This window comes from Mustela erminea, chromosome 1 (assembly GCF_009829155.1).
Source record: "Mustela erminea isolate mMusErm1 chromosome 1, mMusErm1.Pri, whole genome shotgun sequence".
In the NCBI taxonomy this organism is placed as follows: domain Eukaryota; kingdom Metazoa; phylum Chordata; class Mammalia; order Carnivora; family Mustelidae; genus Mustela; species Mustela erminea.
This window is the reverse complement of record NC_045614.1, coordinates 188,495,185-188,521,760: the sequence shown is the minus strand read 5'-3', so window position 1 is coordinate 188,521,760 and position 26,576 is coordinate 188,495,185. Positions and strand designations below refer to the sequence as shown.

The following is a 26,576-nucleotide window of genomic DNA, read 5'->3' as shown; positions in this document are numbered from 1 at the left end:
TCACAGCAAAGTTTCTCAAACTTGTCTCAAATGGACACTTAGTGCAGGATCACTCTGTGCTTTGAGGGGCTATCCTAAGTATTATGGGATGTTTGGCAACATCATTCGTTGCTGCTCACTCGATGGCAAAACACCTCCGGTTGTAACAACCAAAATTGCCAAATGGCCAGGGCAACCACCTCGAAGACATAGTTAAGTTTTTCCTGTTTGTTTTGCCCTGTTTCGACTACTATTTTAAACTATTGTTGGTATGGCGCATTCAAAAGAAGATTTGCAGGCGGCAACAAAGATGGGATTTCAGAAAAAGCCTGCGAAATCTATGCTGCTAAGAAGTTAGGGAAATTCCACCTATCCGGGCATGAGTTCCACACAGTTAACATTCCAGTGACAGGCTGGGGCGCCTGGGTGGCTCAGTGGGTTAAAGCCTCTGCCTTCGGCTCAGGTCATGATCCCAGGGTCCTGGGATCGAGCTCCACATCAGGCTCTCTGGTCAGCGGGGAGCCTGCTTCCCCCTCTCCCTCTCTCTGCCTGCCTCTCTGCCTAACTTGTGATTTCTCGAAAAGAAGGAAGGACAGCAGAGAGTCCAGGATCAGACCTTGAACTGGTAACATGATCGTGCCAAAGACATCAGCAAAAAGCTTGTTCAGAGAAGAGCACAAGGCTTATGGCACGCCATCTTCTCCAAAGCCAGAAGGAGCCTAAATAAGAGGGTAATCGGAGACAGAGTTCACAGGAAGAGCCAAGAAAACAAGAACCCTGGTGATGTCGCTTTGAACCAAAAGGGACTGCCTGGCTGGCTATCTCAGCGAAAGGGGTCTAAAAAAAGGGAACTTCCAGCTAGCACCTCACCATTGGCCAGGGCAACCACCTCGAAGACATAGTTAAGTTTTTCCTGTTTGTTTTGCCCTGCGTATATTCTAATACGCTTGGGTTGCTAGCAATTTCGAGCAGCATAGGTTATATACTTTAGGGCAGCATTCAATGAGGAAATAAAGACGAAAACCCAGCCCTTCTAAGTTGTGGGCGCTAAACAGTAAACCATGCTGGCCAAATCCTGCTTCTCAAATCCCTTTGTAATCTACACCATTCACCAGGGCAGAAGTCTTCAATGACAGCGACTCATGTATCCCAAACTGTTCAAATGCGGGCCCCATGATGGTTTGGCACTCCGTGCCTCTCCTGGACGGACAGAAGCATTTTCCCAACCATCGATCTGGCTCCCAAACTCTACGCTTCTTTTGGACTTTTAATGGCGTGCCTTCCAAATGGCCCATCAGAGAAAGCATTTCTTTTACAGAACACATATAGAAGCAACTCCTTGTTCAGCTGCAACCCTGGCCTTTTGGGATCCGTGCAGTCTTGGTTCTGAATAACAGGGAATAAGGAGGGGAAAAAAAAAAAAAAGGCTTTCCCCTCTATTCTAAACAGGCCTTCTCTCCTTTGAGTCCAAGCCGCTAATTATGCCGGGCACGCTGAATGATGAGTAGTGGTTTTGTGATCCCAATTATTGTTCACAAGGGCTGAGATCACCAATGCATTTTCCTAGGTATAGAGAATTTGAAGGGAAAAGTCTGAGTACTTATTATCTCTTTGTTTTCTTAAACAGTGCCTATTTACAAACTTTTCACTAGTGAGTAAAAACATTTACTGGCAATAAAACACAGCAGTGTTTCAGAATGTTAACCTCTTCCCCCAAAACATGATAAAGTACTCTGAATGTTTGGAAGGAACAAAGCTGCTTTCTTTTTGTTTCTTGCCACAGCACAGGGTAAGGAGATGGGAAGAAAAGAGAAAGAAAATTAAAAATAACTAATATATTATATCATCTCATATTATGTAAAACATGAAAAACATTTCTCTGCATATTATATATTAAATATTATATATTATAGTAAGATAAATATTTCATCTATATATTTCCCTTAGAGCTATCTATAGTGTAAACTTAAGCAACTGTACCACACAAAACCCCAATAAAGTAAATGAAACAACACATCATGACAGATTGGGGAGAGATAACTCTTACTCCTCACAAAATTCTATTGGTAATGAAATGGAGGACATGAGAATAAAGAAAAGAAAACTGCTGGATGATAAATCCTGTGGCCTCTGAGGTAGGCTAGAAAGCCTCTCTTTGGGTAGCTATTTGTTTTCTAAGAAATTAAGTGGGATCTTGTTAAAACATTTATAGTTTCAAATATTTTAATTGTCTCTGGGTCCAGCCTTCATTAAAGGTCCTTGGGGACAAGAGTCATGCTATAAAAATATTATATACATAAAGTCACTAAATATGTAGAATGGTATCCAAAGATGCATACTGAATAAGTGATCAACTAAGATGACAAGGAAACTCACACTCGTTTCTACACAGCCTGCATAGTCTATTTATAAAATTTGGTAAGTAGATAGATACTGCAGTGTCTTCTTTAGCATCGAGGAAACCAAAATAAACCTTGCGGAAAAACTGTGAGCATATGAAGAACAAACTGTCCAAATGCTATTTCCTCGAGAGTGAAATTTTGAATCTTGCTGTCTGTGTATTTTTCTCATATGTTTGTAATTTACTGCTAAGTTCCCTTTTTGTCAGAGTTTTCATATCCATTAAACAGAGCTAAGTACCGAACGGCAACTTTTTGTGAAGGTAATTGTGTTTATCTCGTAGGACTGGCAGACTCTTCTATTTGGTCCAGTTTGGGTAAACATTCATTTTAATTAGCCAAAATTGGAAGCAAACAAGCTGTGAAGATAGAAAAAGAGTGTTGCCTGCTCTAACTTCTACAAATGTAATCCTGGAGTCTCCCATTTTTGTGGTCTTTTTTCCTCATAGGACACACCATTATTACTAGCATCATTGACTGAAACCTTTTATCTCCACCTGCTGGAAGCATGAAACATAACTGGGTCCAAGATAATCACTGACATATTTCAGGAAGGAAAAAAAAAAATATTTGTACAAATTAGATTTCTAAATCACCCATTTTAAACTACAGTCTTTGCTACATTATTTTTGTCACTGATGGATTTACAACCCTAAAACTCTTTGTTTTGTGATTGTTACAAGGTTTATTCTTCTTGTCTATTTTTTTTTTAAAAGTTTAAAGTTCTTTTAAAGTTACATTTCATCTAAATTGTCAGGCAATTAGTTTGCCAAGAAAATGATGGAAGTAGATGAGAGCTGGATAATGGTCAAATTATGGTCCTTAGGAAAGACATTGGTATGGAAAGATCATAGATCATATTTCTTGAGTTACGAGAAATGTAGTGCATATTTTTTTACTACGTACAAAGAAAAATGATGCAGAGGTAAGAGCTTCAAAAAACAGATTTCTCTTTAAAAAAAAAACAAACCTCGTTTTTTTCAGGCTGTAACACTGGGTTTTAGCTGCCTCAGGGGGTATGGAAACAGAAAGCAGCTGCCTGGGTTCACCTTCTGTTGTATAAATTAATCATCACTGTTGATTATTCACTAATTTACTTTAAAAAAAATCTAATGTGTCTTCTAAAAAAGTTACCTTTTAGATTGTTTAATTATAATCGAATGTAATGCTTTAAGTGGAAGCCTAATTCTATTACAGAGAACCAAAATAAAAGTTAATGCATAATGAGTATTAAAAAAAAGTATTTGTCTTTTGTTTAAAAATGTTTATACTTTTATGGTATTTGATAATAACAATAACCACTACAGAAAAAAAAGAAAAGAAAGGAGAAATTATCTGCTAACATTGGATTTCTCCCTTTTGAACTAGATAATGCCTTTTTTTAAGTTTCCTAAGAAAATATTTAATACATTGTATTTTTTCTGACACTTTAGATTCCCCCCCTTAATTCTCTTACAGTCATTTTTGATTGGCAATATGCCATTTCAGCCATGCTGAATACATAAAAACATGAAGAAATGACGTTTCAGCAAATATTTCAGAATTTTATAAGTTGTATATTTCCTCTACCAGCATTTAAACAAGAAAGCTGCAGAAGGCCCCTGCCAAAAGTTTACCACCCCACACATAAGTGTACATTTTAGTAAATCTGAGTCAGTTTTCTGGCAAATAAGTCAGTTTTCTTTCTCTCCCTCTCTCCTTTTTTTTTTTTTTAAGAATCTGTCCTTTCTTAATGTGGGGCTCAAACGCACAACCCCAAAATCAAGAGTCACATAGCTCCACCAACTGAGCCAGCCAGGCACTCTGGTTTTCTTTTCTAGCTAAATAAAAGTAAAAATAAAAATGAGAATAGCACTAATACCTAAGTAGTAACAAAGCAATGGAATTGCATTCATATTTTCAATATACACTTACAGAATGGTTATTTACAAGTGATATAATTGGCTCAGGGGAATTCATAAGCAAAATGGTAAACATCTCCCTACCCCTTCCAAATGTACATTTAGCTCACTCTAATATGAGGAAAGTTATTTATATTCTTTCTCAAACCTCACTGCCAATTCTTGCCTTTTAATTAAATTCATTAAGTATTAAAACACAAATTATTTATGTAAAGCTAAAAATATTATATATCAAGTAACATCTGCAGTAACTAACACTCCCAAGTTCCACAGCTTTCTATTGAATGAATAAAAGAATAGTAAGAGAAATTGGTCTTGGATTGAACTATTTATTAGTTAATCTCTTTGATTAAGCAATCAAATAATGGCACATATAAACTGTTGCGTACATAGTTAAAATAAATGTCCTCCGAATTGCTTTTACAATAGGAATCCGTTTGTGCTTGTTCCATTTAGGTTCTAATAAATCACTGCGGAAATACTAACACTGTATTCCAATCAACTGTGTTATTATTATAAGCAATAATTTACATTAAAAATCTAAATATGCATTATATTACGCATAGTATTAGCAACTGACTGAAATGGCAGATCCAGCACACACAATGGCCTCCACTCCACTCCACTGAAGCCACTGACACAAAAGTTCTGAGATGGGTTAGAGGGACTGGGAACACCAATGAACACAGTTCTGGAGACGAGAGAAAGAATGAGAATGTGTTCAGGAATCAAATAGAGTTGCACCTTAAAATCCATAAGGTAACTCTAGAAAACGTGTAAGTCTGCAGAGACAGCCCCTGGAAATCAAGATCCAGTCAGCAGGTACTGTGGAAGATGGCCGTGAAAAAGGACATTTAAGAAAGGGGGATTAATTAAAGGTCTTTAGGAGGGCAACTCTTTCACTTGAAACCCCCTCCTTCCCAAATGTAGGCAAAAGCAGGCAGCTGGCCTTTACCTCCAGCAACAACAGCTGACCCTTTCCAGTGACACTGAACAACCTATCAGGTGAAACCTCACATAATCCTTTAATTTGAGCACTCCTATAGTCTACAGCTGGCTTCCTAGCTGCTCCCTCACCCCACTCCCTTTTACTTATCTCACACAGAACTCAGAGTGAGATTCCCGAGTAATAGTCAGTTGTAACTCAGAGGCATTTATTAACTATGCAGTCCCTTTTTCTGTAGGAAGGATTCTCAGACATGCAAAAAATCTACAGAATGAGGTGGAGAGGCCAAAATTAAGAAAATAAAAATTGACTCCAGAGGAAATTAAGATAACTCAAGCATCATAGAAACCAGGGGGAAAGACTAACCATAAACTCCAATTTCTGAGCAAACTCGGGAATATTCAGGAAGTGATTACATCCACAAAACAAGAAAAATAATGTTATGAAAAAGGAATAATTAGAAAACAAGAGCATGTATGTGGAGATTAAAATTACAACTAAATTTAAAATCATGGCTAAAATTTAAAATGAAGACTATTCAGTAAGGTTGGAGAAAACAGCCCAGATTAGAATGGTGGATTGCTCCTGTAGTACAGTTTCCACTGATGGGTACAAGAGTAAATTTATTTGACAAAGAACGTGGTGGGAATACTCCTTCTTCCTAATGGTCATTATGTTGTTCAGGCATCCAAAGCTCACCAGCATGTCTCCAGTGAAGATGATCCCAAATCCTGGCTCCAGGTGCCTAAGTCAACCTCCACATGCCATTTCCCTGGTCCATTCCTTGGTTCCCAAGGTCATGATTACCTGAAGATGCCTCAAACAGCCTGAAGGGAAGAGCTTAGGTGGGAGAAATTTTCCTCTACTAATCTCCACCATTAAAAAAACCAACTAAATTTAAAATCATCAGTGTCATCAGTAAATTATCTCTGACACAGGAGGCCTGAATTCAAACCAAATAAAGTGAAATCAGTTCATGCTCATGAATCAAGCATGTTCCATCATTGTGTGTGTGTGTGTGCATAAAAAGAATGATTTTAAGAAAACGCTCAGGGGTACATTGACAAACACACACATGTATTTTAAAAAATGTTTCTAATAACAAGGAAAAGATTTCATAAGCATACTCTCATCCTGACTGAAGTGTATTTTAAGGATAATTTATTCTTCTCCTTCATAGTTGTTAATTGTTTGAATTTGAGTCAAGTCTAGATAACAACACAAAGGCCTAAAAGCCTGCATTTACTCACTTCCTTATTTAAGTTCAGGTAAGAGTATAATATACTTGTATATAGAGTTGAACCCAGTCAAGTCAGTTCTTAGACTTATTAGGGCATGACGCTGTTGACACAAGGCTAAGTGTAAGCCTTGACCTTTGCACTTCTGCTGTGACCTCAGGGACTAGACCCAAGCCATCTCACAGCAACCTTTACAACTTGAATGATGTCAGATCAAGGCTGCTATGTTTTTTAAAGGATCAGTTAGCCCAAAAGAAATTTATTTACTTTGCCTGTTGTTATTAATTCCTCTGAATTTTTTTTCCAGAAACTCTAGTCAAATCACTTCTACTTCTGTAAAAACAAAATGTTCTCTAAATTCTTTAAAGTTTACATCTAAAATCTGTTAAGTCAAAATGTTTGTTCCCACAAAACCCTGTCATATTTTGATGGAAATTCAAACCAAAGCAAAAGCTATAAGTAAAATGTGTTCAATACTAGAGGAGGAGAAAGTGGCTAATTTATTACATATTAGGACTTTTTTATGTCCATTATTATAGTTTTATTATATTTTATTATATAATATTATTTATATATATATATATAAAATAGTTTCCAGCACTTAAGTTCCATGGAGCAGCCTCAGAATATCTAGTCTTTTAAGCAGAACTGGTCTTCATAACTGTCAGACTTCATTTCTAAATCTGTCTTTACGATGGATGCAAATACTAAACACAGCTTTAAAAGGAAGCTTTAGCCTGCTAATCCCATTCCTGGGTCATAATAACCAACCTTCTGCCCTCAACCTCCCTTCTTTAACTGAAATCCAGTCTCCATGATTTGAATCCAACTAGTGAAAAGGAAAAGACTATATCGAATTACCGAAAGTACTTACTGGGAGAAATAGAGAGAAATGGAAGCATTTGGGGGTAGCTGGATCTATTAAAAACAGTGAGAGAAGAAGGCAATTTTCCCTTCTAAGAGGGTGCTAGTGTATTTTATGGTGGTAAATTGCCTTCTTTATGTAAAAGATAGTAAATCTGTTGATGCCATTTGTTAGGATAGTCTTATCTCAACAAAGGCCATGCATTCTGGGTGTAAAGTCTCTGAATCGCAACAAGGTTAAACGGGGCTCTAAAAAGAACTTGCAATTCAAAATACCGAGTAAATGGGTTCACACAGCACGGATTTTATTGTAGACCAACCTAATTTTCACATTTTCCTCTCTATAACAAGCAAGTCGTTTGTTCTCCACACTCATAATGGAAAGAAAACAAGAGTTTCTTTGTTTGTGTACATTAACTCGATGCTGTAAAAGTCATTCAGTCAAGCTTCACTATACTTTCACCCTTAAACCTTAACCTGACTTGGAACAATATTTGTAGCCTCTAAAATTACACTGGTTGAACCCAGACGGAGTTAATCACCCTTCACTGTCTCAGTGAAAAGTATAATGACCCTCCATTTAATGTGAAGCCATTAAAATGCTAGAAGGGGCAAGAATTCACATTGTGTGTTTATAAATACCTCACAGACATGAATCCATACATTCAAGCCACCAGGACACTTTTCATATGGCACTTGTTTAGAGAACCAGATGGAAAATAATGACGGCTGTACACTGAAACCCAGAAGTGTCTGTTCTGTTGTCTTACACAGGGCGCCTTATACTTTTAATACATAAATTATTTCTTTGGTAACTCAACGGAGATGATCCAAATCAGAGCTGGGTGATTAATGATATTATTTTCTTTCCCTAACTACCGTTGCTTCCCACACAAGGCAAACCCGTGAGATCTTTCACGCGTACATTTGGATTTCTTTTTCAAATCCTTCCTTCAAGACTGCTACAGTATGGCACAAGTCCAGGGGGCGCTGTTCCTGTCCTACATGGGGTCTGCGCTCCAGCCAGGGGCTGGTCATTCAGGTCAACGTGAACCATGAAACTGAAACTAGAACAGAGGCCTAGACCACTTCCTTCCGTTGCCCTGGTACCACCTTTGAGGAAGCCACCATCCACCCCCAGGGGCATCAGAATCCTCTGAAATGTTCCCTGCACTTCCACTGTTGCCTCTGTAATCCACTTCCAGAGCACGCTGTGTAATCCTTTCAGCTTTCACAGCACAGCATGGCATTCATGTGCTTGCTACCATCTTAATCCACTTGAAATAGAAAAGTCCTCACTAGGCCCTTGGAGTCCCTAAATCAGAGAATGAAAAGTGCCATGTAGTTCATTAATAGGGCAATTAATAGGGCAATGGGCGGTCAGACCTGAACACACACAGTGTGAGTGAGGGATCCCAGAAAACCGGGGAGAGAGCCTATGGGGGTGATCCCCACCCATTTCCAAGGGACAGCTTCCACATGGGAGCTAGACTCTAAAGTTACCAGATTGTCTAGCTTCTCAGGGGTAGCTAGATGTCTGGGTTTTGAAATGTTGCTTGCAATTTTTAAAACAATATGAAAAAAAACAAATACCTCTGCAAATTGGCAAAAGAGGCTGTTGGGTGATGACACCTCATGACAATCTCTATTGATCAAGAGTCCTTTCTGTTCCTCTAATTCACCAAGCGCTTTCTGCCTCAACCTTGGCATACACTTATCCCATCATTTATTGCATTCGTTCTTTTCCTTTGGATCTGAATTCAAATGTCTCCCCCTCAAACCTTTCCCTGACTGTTCTATCTAGTATTAAGTCCTCCCCACAAATCCCTACCACATCAGCCTGATTCTTCTTAAAGTATCTCATCCCCATGGAAGGTGAGTGGACAGTTTCCACTAGTAAATGTAGTCTACAAGCAATGACTTTCTTGATGTATTAAAAAAACCTACTTTCAGTAAAAATTAATACAGTATATTCTCAATTAGCAATAATCGCGCCTCGGATAAACCTCATTGGCTACGATACTGCCACTGCGCAAAGCTAATACAGTATATTCTCAACTGAGCCAATAACTAACACACCCACACCCACACAAACACTCACACAACTTTCAAGCTTCATTACTTCATAAATGCATATTGGCAGGATGATGGGTTGTTGCTTGTTCACTAAATACCTACAACAGATTTTTTCATAAAGAAAAAAATACTCTGTGTGTATACACACAGACATGTGTATTTTTTTGTGTATTGTATAGAAATGGGTTAATACACAAAAAGATATTAATCTGCCTCAAGGTAGTTTGGCCAAATGGGCTCTTTTTGAGGAAAATTTCATGGAGATATAAAGCAGGGGTTCTCAGTTTGAAGCAATGCCCTCTAAGAGCCATGGCAATATCTGGAGACATTTTTGCATGTCAGAACTAGGGAGATGCTATGACATCCAGTGATACAGGCCAAAGACACTGCTAAACATCTTATAAGGCACAGGACAGCCATCAAAAGAAGGAATCGTCTGGCCCAAAATGTTCTTGGTCCCGAGCTTAAGAAACACTGATTGATATAGGGTCTTCTCTTTGCCTTACTCCTACTTTGCCAAAATAAAGGAATAAGCCATCCCACATTTTTGTCTTGGGGGTGGTAGGGAATAATTTTAAACATGTTCCTCAACATCACTGTGAAATAATTGGTTTAAAAAGTTTGTTTGTTTGTTTGTTTTTCAAAAAAAAAAAAAGAAAAAAGTTTGATTATTTCTCTGAAGACATATAATTCTGTAAGGGACTCGCCCTCCACCCCCAAAAAACAAAACAAAACAAAACCCAAGAAATCCTATTGTGTTGTTTTCATTTTGGTTTGTGCCTAGTATAAGACCTCGTCCATTCTAAGCCTTGAATAAGTGAACTAATGAACCTAATAGCACTGATTTATTATTTTATGCTCCACCTTGGCCAAGTCTCTAAATGTTTATTTAATAAATGCAGCAAACAAAGTTGAAGTATAAGACACTGTGTTGGGTCTAGGCATATATACATTATGAAGAAAGTCTCCTTGCCCTCAAATTATTCAAAATCTGACGATGGAAGCAAACAGATAATACTTTTAATATAAGATAATTATAATATATTATATAATATATATTATATAATATATAATATAAGATAAGATAACTTTTAGCCTTATAAAGGGCATATACACTATTACAGCAGTGCATGGAAGGGCCAGTTCACCTGGACTTGAAGGATGTGGTTGACAGGGGGTCCCTGGGGGGCTCAGTCATTAAGCATCTGCCTTCGGTCCAGGTCATGATCCCAGGATCCTGGAATGGAGCCCTGCATTGGGCTCCCTGCTCAACAGGAAGCCTGCTTCTCCCTCTCTCTCTCCCCCGCTTCTATCCCCCCTCTCACAGTCTCTCTCTGTCAAATAAATAAATAAAACCTTTTCTAAAAAAATTGGGTGCTGGATGGAGGGGATAAGAGTCCAAAATGTCTTCCAAGACAGGATGTCTGACCTGCCTCAGATGTGTTGAGTACTAATTAGGCAGAGGAGTAGGAGGAAGCAACAGCATTTGGAAAGAGCAAGTCATTTAGCAGTGCTGGGCTAAGTGGCTGGTTTCTCTCTGGAAATAAGAGAAGGGAAACATGAAGGCCTTCATTTGTGAACATAAAAAAAATTTCTGTCTTAGTATACATTGGGCCAGACCGAGGTTTCCTTCTCACTTGGAGATTCCATGAGCTTAATGTTTCTTCAATCACCTTATGACAGACCTGCCCTTAAAACATCTTTCTTCATAACTGTTTTTGCGACGTTTGTTTATAGAAAAGTCTCTTTGAACCTATATACAATGATCACAAATTAACACTTTAATTTCAAAAGTAGAAAAGTTTATAATTCCAAAGATCAAAACTTATCTAAAATCAAATCAGCATTCATGCAACATTGGGTCCACTGGACTGGGGCTTCATCCCAATCACTGTTTTACTTTGCCACTGTTAATCCCAAATAATGTTACATAGTGATTACTCAGCAGATATTTGTAGAATTGAATCATAACTTGAATCTACTCCAGACCCCATGTTTTTTTTTTCTGCATCAATAGCCTATATTGAAATTGCAATGTACTTATCAAAGCGTAAATATGTTCGAAATTGAGGCGGATACAGTTAAACAGGCTCAGAAACAACCATTTCCTTTAATTCTAGCTTCTTTAATCATACATGCCTCTAATCCTAGGTACAGGCTCATATTATTGTAATCAAAATAGTGATAGTAATAATAACAAAAGCAGGCAAGGTGAACTTATCTTAGGTCCTGCCCACTTGTCTCCCTCTTTGTCTACCTCAAGCCCCTCACCGGGGAAACTTCTCTTACCACTTCCACTAGAATGTCTCCCGAAGTTTTATCTCTAAATACTTCTCTTAAAATCCCGATGGAATTTCTCAGCATTTCAGGCACTGTGGAATGCTCATGTGGACAACCCACTGGCATGGTAAACTCAACACATGAAAGGAGAAATCATAGCATTTCCTCTACACATACTGTTCCTCCATTATTGTTGGAGTTCCTGTTGCTGACGGAGTCATCTGTACCACGTGGAGTCCCTCCATCTTGCATACACTCTACCAAGTCTATCTATTCATTCCACCATCCAAAAACTCTGATCTTTCCCTTTATTTCCATCAACACTGTCTTCATCCATCATCTCTCCCCTTTATTGAGAGTCTTCTAAGTCTTCTCATTACCTGTGGTATTCTGCCTGTTCAATCCATCATCCATGCCACTGGTTGAGAGAGCTTTCTAACCCACCAAGTTTTTCCCTACCTGAAAAACATTCCTGGTTTTCCACATTATGAAGTTCATTACAGTGAGCACGGAGGAAAAGAACCTTTATACTCTGACCACAGTGTAACCTCAGGAGTACCCAATCAGTAAGCAATTCCAAACAATTTCGGGTTCCTCGGTATCCCACACAATTTCTCCTCTCTTTGCCTATACATAACTGTTTCTTCTGTTTCATCTGATAGGCAAACAAGCAGAAGAAAGGATATAGTCAATAATACTTCAATTATTCTTCAAATAAAAGAACATTTTTCCTTCTTGCATATATATCTAAATATATGTTTTGTGTGTGTTTCTATAGATGCATACATTTTTTTCGTATCATGCACGTACCTTCCTCAGTTATCAGGCGATAAGAATTTGGCATGTAAAGACCATAACTAAATTCACCTTCATATCTCCAGTACCTGCAAGTCTTTCACCTAAGGCCAGTGCCCAGTAGAAGTTATTTTGAATAGTAGATCTCTTAAAGAATAGGAGACTATTACATGGTGTGTTTTATGCTCATGGTATGTTTTATGCCCATCTACTAATGAGTGAGTTTCAGTAATGTACAAGGAAGTTTTTCTAAGTTTCTTTTTTTAATAACCTGAGGTTCTTGAATTCTCCAGATGTTTCTCTACAACCTCAATGATAGAGGTTACTCACGGTAATTATGTTTAATTGTTCCTAAAAGAAACAGTTAAATATTCAAATCTCTCTCCCTAACAACATTGAAGGCCAATCTAAATGCTGTATATTCTTTACTAGTACATTTATAGAAAAAAAAACCTAAAAGATAGTTAAAATATTAAATAATATAGTCTTATTTTATCATTCCTTTGTGGGAAGACTTATTTTTTTCATTAGATGTACTTTATGTTTTTAGAATGCTAAAATGATCAGTCGAGACTGTTCATTCAACGAATATTTACTGAGTATCCACAGTGTGCTATGTGTGTGGTAACTATTGAGGATACTTAATTCTGTAAAACAGGCATGAGATGTGAGACTACTGGGAAAAGCAGAATTTAAATAAAGATGGACACTAATTAATAGGTTGACAAAGTGCTTTGAATAAAAGTATGCAGTGCCTTTAAGAAAGTCTAAGAGAAAGGAAAAAAAAAATTAAAAAGTGACCAGGAGCACATGGCAAGCCAGCAGCTGTGACAGGCATACTGGAATTATTGGCCTAGGATTAAATACAGAGAAAGTATAAAGGCAGAATCGTCCCACACTCAAACTAATAGCAATATTACAAAATAGACTGTTCCTTTGGCCATGCAACCTTGAGCAGACAACTTTCCCTACCCTCTCCAAAGTTCCCCTGATATTAGGTTCATTCATCAGTACTTAATCAGCATTAACCACCACCACTCCGATATTCTGCAGCTTTCCCAGAAAATACATTCTATGAAGAAATAAAATGAAATAACATCCCTAAGATTTTTGTGTCTTAAGACTTGGAAGTGAAAGTTCTAGATGCAAATTTGATCTCTTTTGAGACTAAAATGATGTCTTCAGTGAAAAATCTAAGATTTACTGTCATTTATTTATAACTTATCCCCATCAACAGACACACAATTTCATCTCATTTTATCAACACACACACACACACACGAGCTCAGAATCTCAGTATTGGTTTGAACTCTGAGTTCATTTCCCTATCACCTGTTTAGACTTTAAACTTCTATTACTGTTACATATTTCTTCTGAGAAAAATAATGTCTTTTTTCCATTTTGATCTCAAAATGCTTCAAGGTAGGTAACATTACTATACCCAATTCACAGATGAGGAAACTAAGGCTTGAAAAGCCGAAGTGATATAACCAACATCCCATACCTCACCAATGTATTACCGACACTTTCTTATTTTTTTGTGCTGTTGATGCTGTGGGGCAGCTGAGTCCTTGCTGCCTGGTGAACACGGCCTCTCCCAAGGCTAGTCAGTTCCTAGGAGTGGCAAACTTTACTTGCGGAAGAGCACACCTTTCAAATACAAACCCGTCTATCCAGAGCCCACACACGGAGCACCTCTCCTCTCTGCCTCACACCACCCCAAGTCCAGGCCCTGAACAGCTAGGGACCTTCCTGGGGCTCACAGCCTGCCGAAATTATTGAAACTATCCAACCTGAAATCTGTTTGCCTTCCATACCCTGCCTCACTCCTCCTTTCTCACGAAAACAACAACAAAAGACTTTTGCCCAGAGCTATCCTCTCCCTCCAACCTCCCATCCAACGTGCTGCTCCCCGGTGTGGCCTTGCATGGCAACCTGTGTGTGCCTCCTGTTTTTTGGAAACTGTGAGTAAAAACTTCACGACAGTCATTACCATGTCTGCAGGTCTGGCTATATTCCTGTTGACAATAAATCCTAGCTACATTTTCAAACAGGCAGGGCTAGGACCAACATTAGAGCACAGCCGGCCAGACACACAGAATGGGATAAGTAATTATTCGTTAAATAAACGAATTCCTCTGGAGGCTGAAATCTTACTCCCCATATTATTCCACAAAAGACCCATTTTGCCAAGCCCATGTCCATGACTCATCTAAAAATCAGCTTCTGTGTACCACAGTAGTCATGTTTCTCATCTGACTTTTGGTTTCGTGAACAAAGAACTTAAATATAAAGAAGGGAGACAGGTACAGTATTTCTAGATTCAGAGAACATGTTTAACCTGTGAGAGGTTTGTTACTGGTACTTCTCGACCTCCCCTTCCAGTTCCACTCCCCCTGGCTGGCCTCCATATTACTCCAGGATCTCCGTGGCCTCAACCTTCTCCATCCTGGGCACTTCCCAGTGTGTCACCATCCGACCAGCCAAATGAAAACTTCCATTCCCCAAGTGCTAAAAGTTGAACTCCAAGTAAAAGAGGACCTATAATCTGATTAAAATAATTCACAGTAAATTGCAAATCTCTTAATCCTCTTAGAGGCATTAACATTTTTTTAAGTTTGAGGGGTTGGTGGAACCACAGGCTATAACCTCTAATTGTTGGCATTTTTGTATCACATAAACAATAATATCTTTTGCTTTATTCGACAGATATGGCTATTACATTGGCATGGCAATCTGCCCAGAAATCCGTCTCCAACCTGTCAAATTAACCCTTAGTTTTCTCTTAAGAACCTTCACACTTTTTCTGCTTTTGTTTGTTGGTTGCTTTTTGAATCTCTGGCAAAAGAGGTCTTTAAGGTTTGCATTCTTTGCAGGGGTAACTTTATGTTTCCCGTTTGTAACTCAGGGTCTATCCCAGCAACTATCATAAAGTAGTTTCTTTAAAAGAAAAAAAAATATTGATAAAGACTATCAATCAGCAAAATAATACTAAAAGCAACACGATAATTCACATTCAAGTAGACATTAGAACATGTCAAACACCATTTTGAACACTTCACATACATTAACTTAATTAACCTTCACAGCATCCGTATGGAATAGTTATCAAAATTATTTCCACTTTACTGATGAAGAAGCTGAAAAGTGAGACGCATAACCCACCGAAGAGACATGGCTGGTCTGAAGCCCATACATACCCCTGCAATCACAACACGCTACTGAGAGGCACACAATGACTAGAAAAAACTCACTGGTAAATAATCCAGTTCATTGTACTATTCCTGGGCTAAAAACTACAGAACTGAAATTCTCGTGGTGGCCTAAATATCAACTTTTCAATTCCCATACTTTAGAGATGAAAAAACCAACTCACTCTTGCATGGTAAAAAGCTAGGTAGTAGCAGATTCAGGGCCAGCAACAACTATGTCTAAATCCAAGTCATGTTTTTTCCCTTGCCATACTACAGTGAGTTTAGAGAAAAATCATACAAAAATCTATAAAATTCAAACAAAGGTAGACACTCAAAGTCCTATCCAATCCATTTTGTAGAATCCAGGAAATATATAACTATTAAGAGCCCCCCATTCATACATTACTTTCATACATTGCTTTACAACATTTCTACCACGAGATGTTCCAGAAAACTTTTGACCTTTTTTTTTTTTTTTTTTTTTTTTTAAATAAACACTGGGATAAAGATTTGTGGTATTTGGTAATTCTGGTGTTTCTGCTTTCCAACTGTTCATTTCTCTGTTTCTAAGAAGAATAAAACTTTATGCAAGAATAAGAAGTACGAGTATTAATCCCTTTTACAACTCCTGTCAAAGCAAAGTACTTTATGTTCTGAATCACTTAGTAATTCATTGAATGTGCTGGTTGTGATACTTAATTAGACAGATACCCTTGTCGTTGGAAAGGAGACTAGACAAGTAAACGCAATACGGTATGATCGCCAACAAAGTTGCCTACCCTTTTATAGGGTGCTGGAGAAATAGACATGGAAAACATCAAATCGACCTTGGGTGGGTGGGAAGGGTAGCTAAGGCTTCCTGGAGGAGGAGACACATGTATTGATTCATCAGGGAAAACAGGAATTGAAATGGAGGCAGAGGAGGAAGAAGGAGAGAAAGGAATGGCTCTAGAAAGAGCATTCCCTGATGGAGGAAGAGCATCTAGAAAAGCTGGAGGAGTAAGAGGCTCTTCACCTGGCTGAAGCTGGCTCACAGGCAGGGAACCCTAATCAGGCAGAGGTACCGCATGATCACATCAACAGTACCAACACACCTTAAACACAAAGTACTTCCTCGTGAGAAGATAAATCAAACATAATGGTTCTGTGGTTCACAAAGAAGGAAGAAAGGATCTTTGTTTGGAAGAAAATAGGGAAATGAAATAGAGTTATGGACAAGGGCAATAAAGACCAACCAGTGTTAGGCAAATTAATTAATATATCCTCATTACGTTCTTCTAAAGGCTGCAGTTACCAGCTATAGAAATAACCTCCATATAGGCATGGAAATCATGGCTACCCTTTTAGGTGATGAGGAATCTACTACTGCCAAGGCATTTTGTCAGAGCATCAAAATAAAGCTCATCTTTAAACATGCCTTCCCTGCGGCCAATGAACTGCTGGTGACAGTTTCCAGCTTCAAATGAATCAGCACTCCTTGCTCAGGGCACATTACTGCTTCTGACCTCTTCCCCTGCCCGTGCCTTGACCTTCTCCCACTCAGACGTTATTCCCTGCCTTGAGCCTGTGAGCATCTCATATTATTTGTGAGCTGTGGCCAGAATTTAGCATGAGGAGGGCTGCCCCTGATAGATGTCTAACAGGAGTAATACTCCTAATGATCCCCAGTGGGACTCGGCGGTATTCCTCCAACCGGATGAGTTGTTTGAAGACAGAAAGAAATCCCACGCACGTTAGAGTAAAACAGAACGAAAACCAGAAATTTCTACATAAAGGAGCATTTTGCCTAGATTTGGTAAGAAACGACCAGGTTTGTTTTTTTTTTTTTAAGAGTTAACAGAAATTTCTTCCCATGTATTTAGCTTCACAGTATGTCTTGAACACCTAAGCAAATGAGTCTCCGAATGTTAGTTCAGAAACATTTATGAATTATGCACAAGGTCTCCTCACAGAAATGCTAGATGTGTGCTTGAAAACTGTGCGTAAGCCAGGGTTTTGTAAATTAAATAACATTTTTCATTGACGAATTATCGCAGAGATGTTTCATTTTCATTTCTGGCTAATATTCAACTGGCAATGATTTCTGATCTGACCCTTTAGATTAAGCTTCTCTCTTGATGAGATTTCTGTCCAATAGCTAATGATCTATAAACAATAAAATAAGGGAAACCAGACTTCTGAAAGAATCCTGTGATAAATTCTTGCAGAACTTAAAGGCTCCTCTGCAGTACAGCCACAGCCTAAATTTTCTTTATATGACTCCTTCAAATTCCCTTACTGTGTGCTCGCAACCTGTAACTTAAATGCAGCACAGTGGTGTGCCTCTTCATAGCAATCAGTAAAGCTTTAGACTGTCTGTGTTGATAATTCCTCTTCTTATTCAAGGATATATTTATTTATTCAGTTCATCAGGGACTCTGAGCTCATCAAAGGGCTTGTCAGTTTGTCTTCTTTGTTTGTTAGCTTTAGGACAAAAGAATAAACATAAACAGTCAAACTGATCACTTTGCTCGGTTCAGCAAACACAATTTGTAAAATGTAAATAGCTCTAAATAAAGGCAGAAGCTTTTTGTTAAATAAATAAGCAATTATGTAACCATTTAACTAGTAACAATACAGGAAGGAAGGCCAAACATCAGAAAAGTGAAGGCTTCCAAAATAACAAAGCTAACAGAAAGGGAGGGCACCCTTATGTGCTTCTAGAGTAAGAATAAGCAGCAACAGATAGGTCAGTCCTTTGGGGGACTATGTCCTATGTGGGGTGGAAAATGTAACACTGAAGCCACAAACTGTTGACCTGTGAGGTCCCATGAGGGGTGGAGACATATTATTGTTATTATTATCATTAAATATTGATATTATTAATAATAAAATTATTAATTATTATTAATTATTATAATTATTATTATATCAATTGCTCCCATATATGAGTTAGGAGGTGTTACTTAAACATATGGATTTATGCCTTCTCTTGAAAACTCTGGAAGTCTATCTTGGGCCCATCTCTCTCCATGGCAGCATCCAGCCAATCATTCCTGAGACCTAACTCAGGACCTTCCTCACGAGCCCTAAGGAGGCATGTCCATTTTCGACCATCACAAAATACTATCAGAGAAGAAAAAAGAGAATCTCACAAAAACTATTTTGTTTTTCTTCCCTGCCAAGAATTGTGACTTCAGACCAGGAAGAATAATTCTAAGTTGGTTTAGTGGGAAATCGAGGTGGGGAGGTAAGTAGCTAGCTTCGTAATACGTTTGAAATCTCCTGATCCAGAAAGGCATCACATCCCAGAAATGCTGAGAGAACTTTTAGATAAAATGAAAGATGTATTAGAAGACTGGGAAAAAGTTAAAAGCTATCCACATTTTTAACTACAAAAAAGGTTAAGTTCCTCAAACTTCATGTTACACTTTGGGACAAGAACAAATCGTTAATAAAAACAGTAACAACCGGGGCACCTGGGTGGCTCAGTGGGTTAAAAAGCCTCTGCCTTTGGCTCAGGTCATGTGTGATCGAGCCCCGCATCCGGCTCTCTGCTCTGCGTGGAGCCTGCTTCCTCCTGTCTCTGCCTGCCTTTCTGCCTACTTGTGATCTCTGTCTGTCAAATAAATAAATAAAATCTTAAAAAAAAAAAAAACACCAACAACAAAAACAGCACAACCAAGGGAAATGACTCTTCAGCAAGGGAGGAAAATTGAAAGAAACTGTACCTGGAGAAGAGCAGATGTAGAAAGAACAGAACAGTCTTTGAATATTGAAACAGTTTCATGTAGAAAGGGAACTAGGTAGCTTTGGAGGATAAAACCAGGGCCAGTAAGACAGGGAATGAAGTTGGGCTTCAACTTAATATAAGAAAAATGTTTATAAGAATTATAAATGGAATCTTCTAGACTATGGGAAGATTGGTTCTGTCACAGAAAGTAACAAAGAGTAGGATAAAGACCATGCATTCTGGGGACTGCAGAAAGGGCATATGCACAGAGAGTTAGTTAATGTTCTAATGACTCTGAGAGTTAATAACAATAACACACACAGTATTATATCCAAATCTATTCAACTGTACATGGATATCCATAGGGAAATGCGAAAAAATGTCTAATCTCTAAGAATTCAATTAACACGTTTACATTTATCTTATACTTCTTCTTCACTTCACAGTCTTTGAATATTGAAACAGTTTCATGTAGAAAGGGAACTAGGTAGCTTTGGAGGATAAAACCAGGGCCAGTAAGACAGGGAATGAAGTTGGGCTTCAACTTAATATAAGAAAAATGTTTATAAGAATTATAAATGGAATCTTCTAGACTATGGGAAGATTGGTTCTGTCACAGAAAGTAACAAAGAGTAGGATAAAGACCATGCATTCTGGGGACTGCAGAAAGGGCATATGCACAGAGAGTTAGTTAATGTTCTAATGACTCTGAGAGTTAATAACAATAACACACACAGTATTATATCCAAATCTATTCATCTGTACATGGATATCCATAGGGAAATGCGAAAAAATGTCTAATCTCTAAGAATTCAATTAACACGTTTACATTTATCTTATACTTCTTCTTCACTTGGTAAAGCTTTTTATAGTCCAAACAGGCTCCCAGAGCAGTCACACGTACCTCTATTAACTTACCTATATGGTAATCAACTATTCATCAGTGATATCTTAAGTGCAAGGAATGAGCTTTTTTTTGGGGGGGGGGCTATTAAGCTTGATTAAATAAATGAAACAAATGTATGGAATTACTAAATAGTAAAATATGACATCATAAGTGAAAATCTATAATCATGCACTGTTGTAAAATTTACCACTTCAAATAGATTGTCAACTTTTCAGATCACCCTCCAGGATGCACCTCTCAAACACTTCCTTTCACCCAACAAGATACTCCATTTTTTTCTCTCAACGTTTTCTGGGAATCCACTTTTTACAGGAAGTTGTCCTTGACCTCGTAATTCCCCTTAATCTATCAGTTCCCAAAAGGCGTTTCTCCTTTCTCTCACCATATCAAACATCTTTCATTCATATACTGCTAACAATTCACTCACATGCTGTAACGTTCATTTCCCTATCTATATGTTCACAGCCCAGATCTTTTATTAAAAGTTCTTATACATGATTAGGTATGTCTGCCACATTTTTTAAAGTGTCTAATAGCAACAAAAGTTGACAGCTGGTTAATAATAATTTTTGGTTGTCATCAAGATTGATAGTGTGTAGTTTACTGAGGATTAAAGGATGTTATTAAGCCCCACTAATAATAAACAAATAGCATTAGCAAACACAAATGAATGACAAACTGCAAAACTGCAAAGCAATGAGTATGTTTATAGAAATAAATGTTTTATGGACTACTTCTTAAGACAAAGGGTAAAACCTCAGAGCTAAGACCCCAACTCCCATATAAAGGAGGGTTTTGAATATGATACCATTTTGATTAGCAGTACAGAGTAAGGAAGCAGGAAAAGCTTCAATCTTCCCTTAAGCCTTATGTAAAGTAACAACCTATGGAAATAATGAAGAGTGTGAATGTACCTATCATCCACACATTTGGCAAAAACCCTGGAAGACCAGTGAGTTCAACTGAGAAAACCATACCTTAGAAATTATAAAACAATCTTAGTCAGACATATATATTTAAAAGAGTAAGAAAAAGTAAAATAACATTTTAAAAATCAACTATATTACTTCTGAAAAGTTACTATTACAGTACTGGTTTTGATAGGCTTCATTCTCAGATACCTTGTTAACCAATGCTGCATTCTTTGTTTTCTATAAAACTTATCATCTAAGAAGGATACAGCTTTAAAAGAATAGTAATCACAAATTCTAAATAAGCTTCTGCTTAATGTGTTTTTATTATCTATATTATCTTATTATCTCTAACAACTTATCATCAAGTAAACCATCTAACTTCAAGGTAAAAAAAAAAAAAATTCAACACCAGTTCCTTAGAGAAGTTAGATGCCGGTGATTTATTTATTTATTTATTTTTAAATATTTAGTATTTTTTCCCTATATATAAGGAAATTTCTATTTCCTTAGACAATTGGGCAATCATAAACCTTAGTTAGTTTTTGCTACCTCAAAAAAAATGTTTAATGTTTATTTATTTGTCAGAGAGAAAGAGCACGAGCAGGGGGAGCAGCACGCAGAGGGAGAAGCAGGCTCCTCACTGAGCAAGGAGCCTGTTGCAGGACCCCAGGGTCATGACCTGAGCCAAAGGCAGAGGCTTAACTGACTGAGCCATCCAGGCAGCCCTCTCTACCTCAAATTTACTCCACAATGGAATTCCACCAAACCAAGTATGGCGCTGACCTGTAGGTTTCTATTTTCTCTGCTGTGTTATACCAGGATGTTTTCTTTGTTATGGGTTATCATGTGACAAGCAGAAGAGAGGAAAAGACAATCAGAGAGACCAGAAAAATCTAAAAAGGAACAAAAAAAGCTTGGCAGCACAATCTACCATAATCTTGCATCATAAAAAAGCACCACACCCACAAAAATTTGATAGTCTTATTATGTCTACATTTTATACTGTTTCATCTACAATCATTTCCTTTTAGAGGAATAGTGTAATACGTCTGTACAACAGGGAAGAACAAAAATTCTGGCTCAGACATGCACGTTTCAAACCCTCACTCTACCGAACTAGCTGACTGACCACAGTCGAGAAACCAACTTTTCTAAATCTCATTCCCCATACTGATAAACAGGGATGATGGCAATGCCCTCGTTCCTAATGTCGTATTAAATAAGGTAAGTCATGTTAGCACATTCTGGGGGACAGACAGTAAACACTTCATAAATTTTCGGCTTTACCATTATTACTATTACTATTATCGATCCCTAGTCCTTCAGGTTCAGTGTATGCAGCTGGCCCTACACTGCCCCAGTTCATCATTTAATTACTTAATCAGTTCATTTTTTTTCCTCATCAGGACATATATATACATTAAATAACCATGTATATTTAAAACATATTAAATATGTCAGTATGTCAAATGGAAAATGGTAAAAGGATAATTTTGAACATGAAACCCTAGGAAATGATGAGTTCCTCAAACTGAATGACCGTTAACAGAGAAAAGCCCAAAGGATGCAACGAATTTTGTTTTCCCTCCGGCCACACTAAGCCTGACTAGAAGTTGCCCTCATGATGTTTCTATTCTAGCCTAATTCAGAGACTGATACTCAGTGGAGGACTCCCCTCTCTGCGCAGAAGCCAGAGGCTCTGATATTTCTATTTTCCTTCTACATGTTTAGGTTTGGGCAATCCATTACTACGTTCATTCATTTAAGCAACTCTAAGTTCCAAACTTAATACCGGATTGCTAAGGAAATATTCACTTCTCTTCAAAGATGAGGGAGAAAAACCAATGAGTTTCTCTTCCAAAGCCTGTAGAGGTCTGTTTGCTTTGTTCAGACAACTTGCTATTTATCTGAATGGTCTGCAGACAGTAAAGTGACTCCCCCCAACTGAAGTCCCTTAAAGCTACCCCGAGGTATGTGGTTAACACATACAAACGTGCCTTAATTCACTTTGTTACATGAGTGAGCACCATTTTAGTGAGGTTTCAGAGTAACAAAGACTGTCTTTTAAAGCAAGCCTGGGTAAACAAAATCCACTTTAGACCCTGACACTAAAAAAGTATATATTTTCAAATTCCTTCAACTAGCGAAGGGATCGTAGGCAGACACTTCTAGCCAAACGAAGGGTTCGTACATCGTTGGAAAAGTGGAAAAGACATCGCAGGCTAAGACAGAAATGTAATTAGCGTACAGGCTATTTAAATTTGGAGATCAAATTATGAGACTGAGTATAACTCATTAGCAACTTATGATGCCAAAGGATCTCGAAACGCATACGTGTGGGGCCCCATTCTCTCATTCTTTGGCTCCATTTTCCTTTCAAACTCCACCTAGGATTGCTAATAACACAAAAGGGCTTCAGTCACGTCAGAGGGGAGGCACTAAAACAGGACCCCTGTTTCCTCTTCGGCTAACATCCAAGAAGGAGTTTAACACGTTGATGTATTTTTCCATAATCGGGCATGAATTATGACCATACATAACATGCTACCAGAACCTTAATGGTCCTATAAACAACGTATTGTTATGCTTATAGAAATGTTAAGTTATATCAAGAGATAACATTTACCTAAAACGATTTTTAAAGTACTAAATAGTCCCATGTGACAATTTTATTTCTCTTAAAATACTTTTTGTCACATTCAAAGAACAGACAAGGAAAGAAGAATCTACGGTGTTAGGGATACAAACTGGGTGTCCAGCAGTCTCAAGTAGAATCTCCTGCAGATAATTTTAGGGGAAAGTTCCAAGGATTCCAAGCTCCTGCCATGGCTGACTGTGGCTAAGCAGTCTTTGGTTCTCAGGCCATGTACAGAGGAGTTGAACGCAGGCATAGGTGGCCCATACTTTGAACTTGATACTTTCTGAAATCCCATCAACAGCATTTTCAGAAAGTGTCACCAGCAGCTGCTACTGCCAGAAGTGCTTTAAAAAAAAAAAGGTTTTTTAGTAAAAAAAAAAAAAGAAAAAAAAAAAAAACTAACATGAACTAAAAAACAGATTCCCCAAGTACATGGTATTATTAGGAATCCAATTCTACTCTTCTTTTATGCTGTATACATACCAATCAACTACTTGACATAAAAAGAACATATTCCCACTTAACAGAACCACATTGCTCTGTTGACATTTGCTTGTGTCCATTGATGGTGCTTTTAACGCTTCATTTAAGTGTCAAACTAGGTGACAGGCATTAAGCCTACAAACTATTCCGCATCACACCAGTGGCTGAAGAACACTTTCTGCAATTGTTTACCTTCTATACATTCTTCCCTAAATAATAAGTTAAATTAATCAAACCAAAGAGATACTCCTTTTCGGCTCTAAGCCATGGACAGCTGTGAACACTGCAGAGGCACTTCTCTCGGTGAAGGGACTCAGAAAGATATGCACAGTCAAGCTGTTCAAAATATTGTTATATGGGTGGAACAACATTGTCATAAGATGTTTGGAAGCCAAGTAAAATCTCAGAAGTAAGGGGATCTGTAGCAGCCTGTTTGGGCTGAAGGGAAATAGGACTGAGATCTCCCATGAAGCAAGCAACATGACACCTTCCAGTGTTAGAAATAGCCTTTGGATGGTTAAAAGAAAGAAAGAAAAAAAAAAAAAAAGCAGGGAGAGAGAGAAAGGCAAGGAAGTGAATGAAGATCAAAGCTATCTCCCAGTACACTACAGATAATCTTTCCCTCTTCTTCAACAGCAAGATTGAAGGAAAGGGCTGAAGGTAGAGGGAAAAGGGGAAAAGGAAACCATGCTAATCCAGAATTGTAAAGAAAGGAGGTGGTCTTTGATCTCCACAGGATGGCCACTTTATTGGCTATGCATAAGCAGTTTCCAACCATCTGATCAACCAGGTATTAATGCTCAACCCTTCCATGATCAGTAACCATGAAGTGAGTCATCTGTGAACAGCAGTCAAGCAGAAGGCTCATCTACCACTAACTGACCGCCAGCCCATGCCCAACCTACAGGGGCAGAGTGACCCCAGGGGAAATGATTGTCTCTCTGCAGGCTCTTCCTTGATGAGTGCCAATTATTTGCCTTGGACTCTGAGCAAAATCTTTCTTTCAGTGCGCATGAATGAGAATGGCATTCATTTTCTAAAATACGACTTGGAATCTAGGTGCTTTGGCGTCACCAGCAGTCACTCTTTTGACTTCTGTTCAGTCACCTCTTTTAAGCATGCTCCCAAGAAGGCAGACATGATAAAGGTTCGAGTGAATTGGTTCAACTTAAAGAATTGATGGTCTTTCTTGGTGATCTAAAAATGTGAAGACCATTTGCTTAATGGCAGGAAAAGAAATGCCTCCCTTCCAGATTTTCAAGTGTTTGGAACCATGGTCTATTTTAGGTGTATTTTTTGGAATGAGTTTTCACATTAAAAAAAGAAAAATTATTGAACCATCATCTTTGTTTTTACATTTTTCATTTCTCTCTTTCAGCTAAGAGAGTACATGGTGAATTTTTGGAATTCAGCTTGGTACAAATTCTTGCACTTCCCTATCTCCTAACCACTCCATGATGTAGTTTCCACAAATATAAAATAGGGATAAAGTAATATTTTATTAATAATAATACCTGTGAGGGGCGCCTGGGTGGCTCAGTAGGTTAAAGCCTCTGCCTTCAGCTCAGGTCATGATCCCAGGGTCCTGGGATGGAGTCCCGCGAGCTCTCTGCTCAGCAGGGAGCCTGCTTCCCTTCCTTTCTCTGTCTGCCTCTCTGCCTACTTGTGATCTGTCTGTCAAATAAATAAATAAAATCTTTAAAAAAATAATAATAATAGTACCTGTGTCATCGGGTCCTTATAAGTATTGATAAGATAAGGGTGAATGTTCAATAAATGATAACATGTCTTCAAAGCAACAGAACTAGTCATTGTAGACTTTCTTATGGTACCCCAAAGCTCAAACGCTTTCTCTTTTTGTTTTTTATTATTTCCTTCTTTCACTTCACTGGTCTCCTCTAACCAAAAGTGTTATGATGTAGAAGACAACTACTTAATTTTTCACTCCTCTTTATAAATCAAGGTAGTCAATATTCTAAAGTTTCATTAAACATGGCTTAAGAGAACTCTTCTTTGAATTTATCAAAGATTTAAATGTTTCAGATTGTTTTTTTTTAAATACAAAATTTTCAGTTTTTTATGTAGTTGCTATATATGGAATATACATACTGACATCAAATTTTCAGAAATCCACTTCTCAGATTTGCTTTTCATCCTGTGTGTGGTCAGATATGGCTGCTCTGTCTGCTCCCACTCTATTTCTTCCCATATTTTATTTTATTTTTTTTTAAGATTTTATTTATCTATTCG

The 26,576-nt window shown here is 37.9% G+C and overlaps 1 protein-coding gene and 1 non-coding gene across 10 annotated transcripts in view; both read right to left on the bottom strand.

The window, feature by feature from the left end:
- The window catches only part of ROBO1 (roundabout guidance receptor 1), a 1,179,537-nt gene that overhangs the window by 384,282 nt on the left and 768,679 nt on the right, over positions 1 to 26,576 (bottom strand). The gene's annotated exons all lie outside the window — the stretch shown is intronic.
- On the bottom strand, positions 9,220 to 9,367 carry LOC116581060. Its single transcript, XR_004281868.1, has one exon. It is a non-coding gene; the product is annotated as a U4 spliceosomal RNA (small nuclear RNA).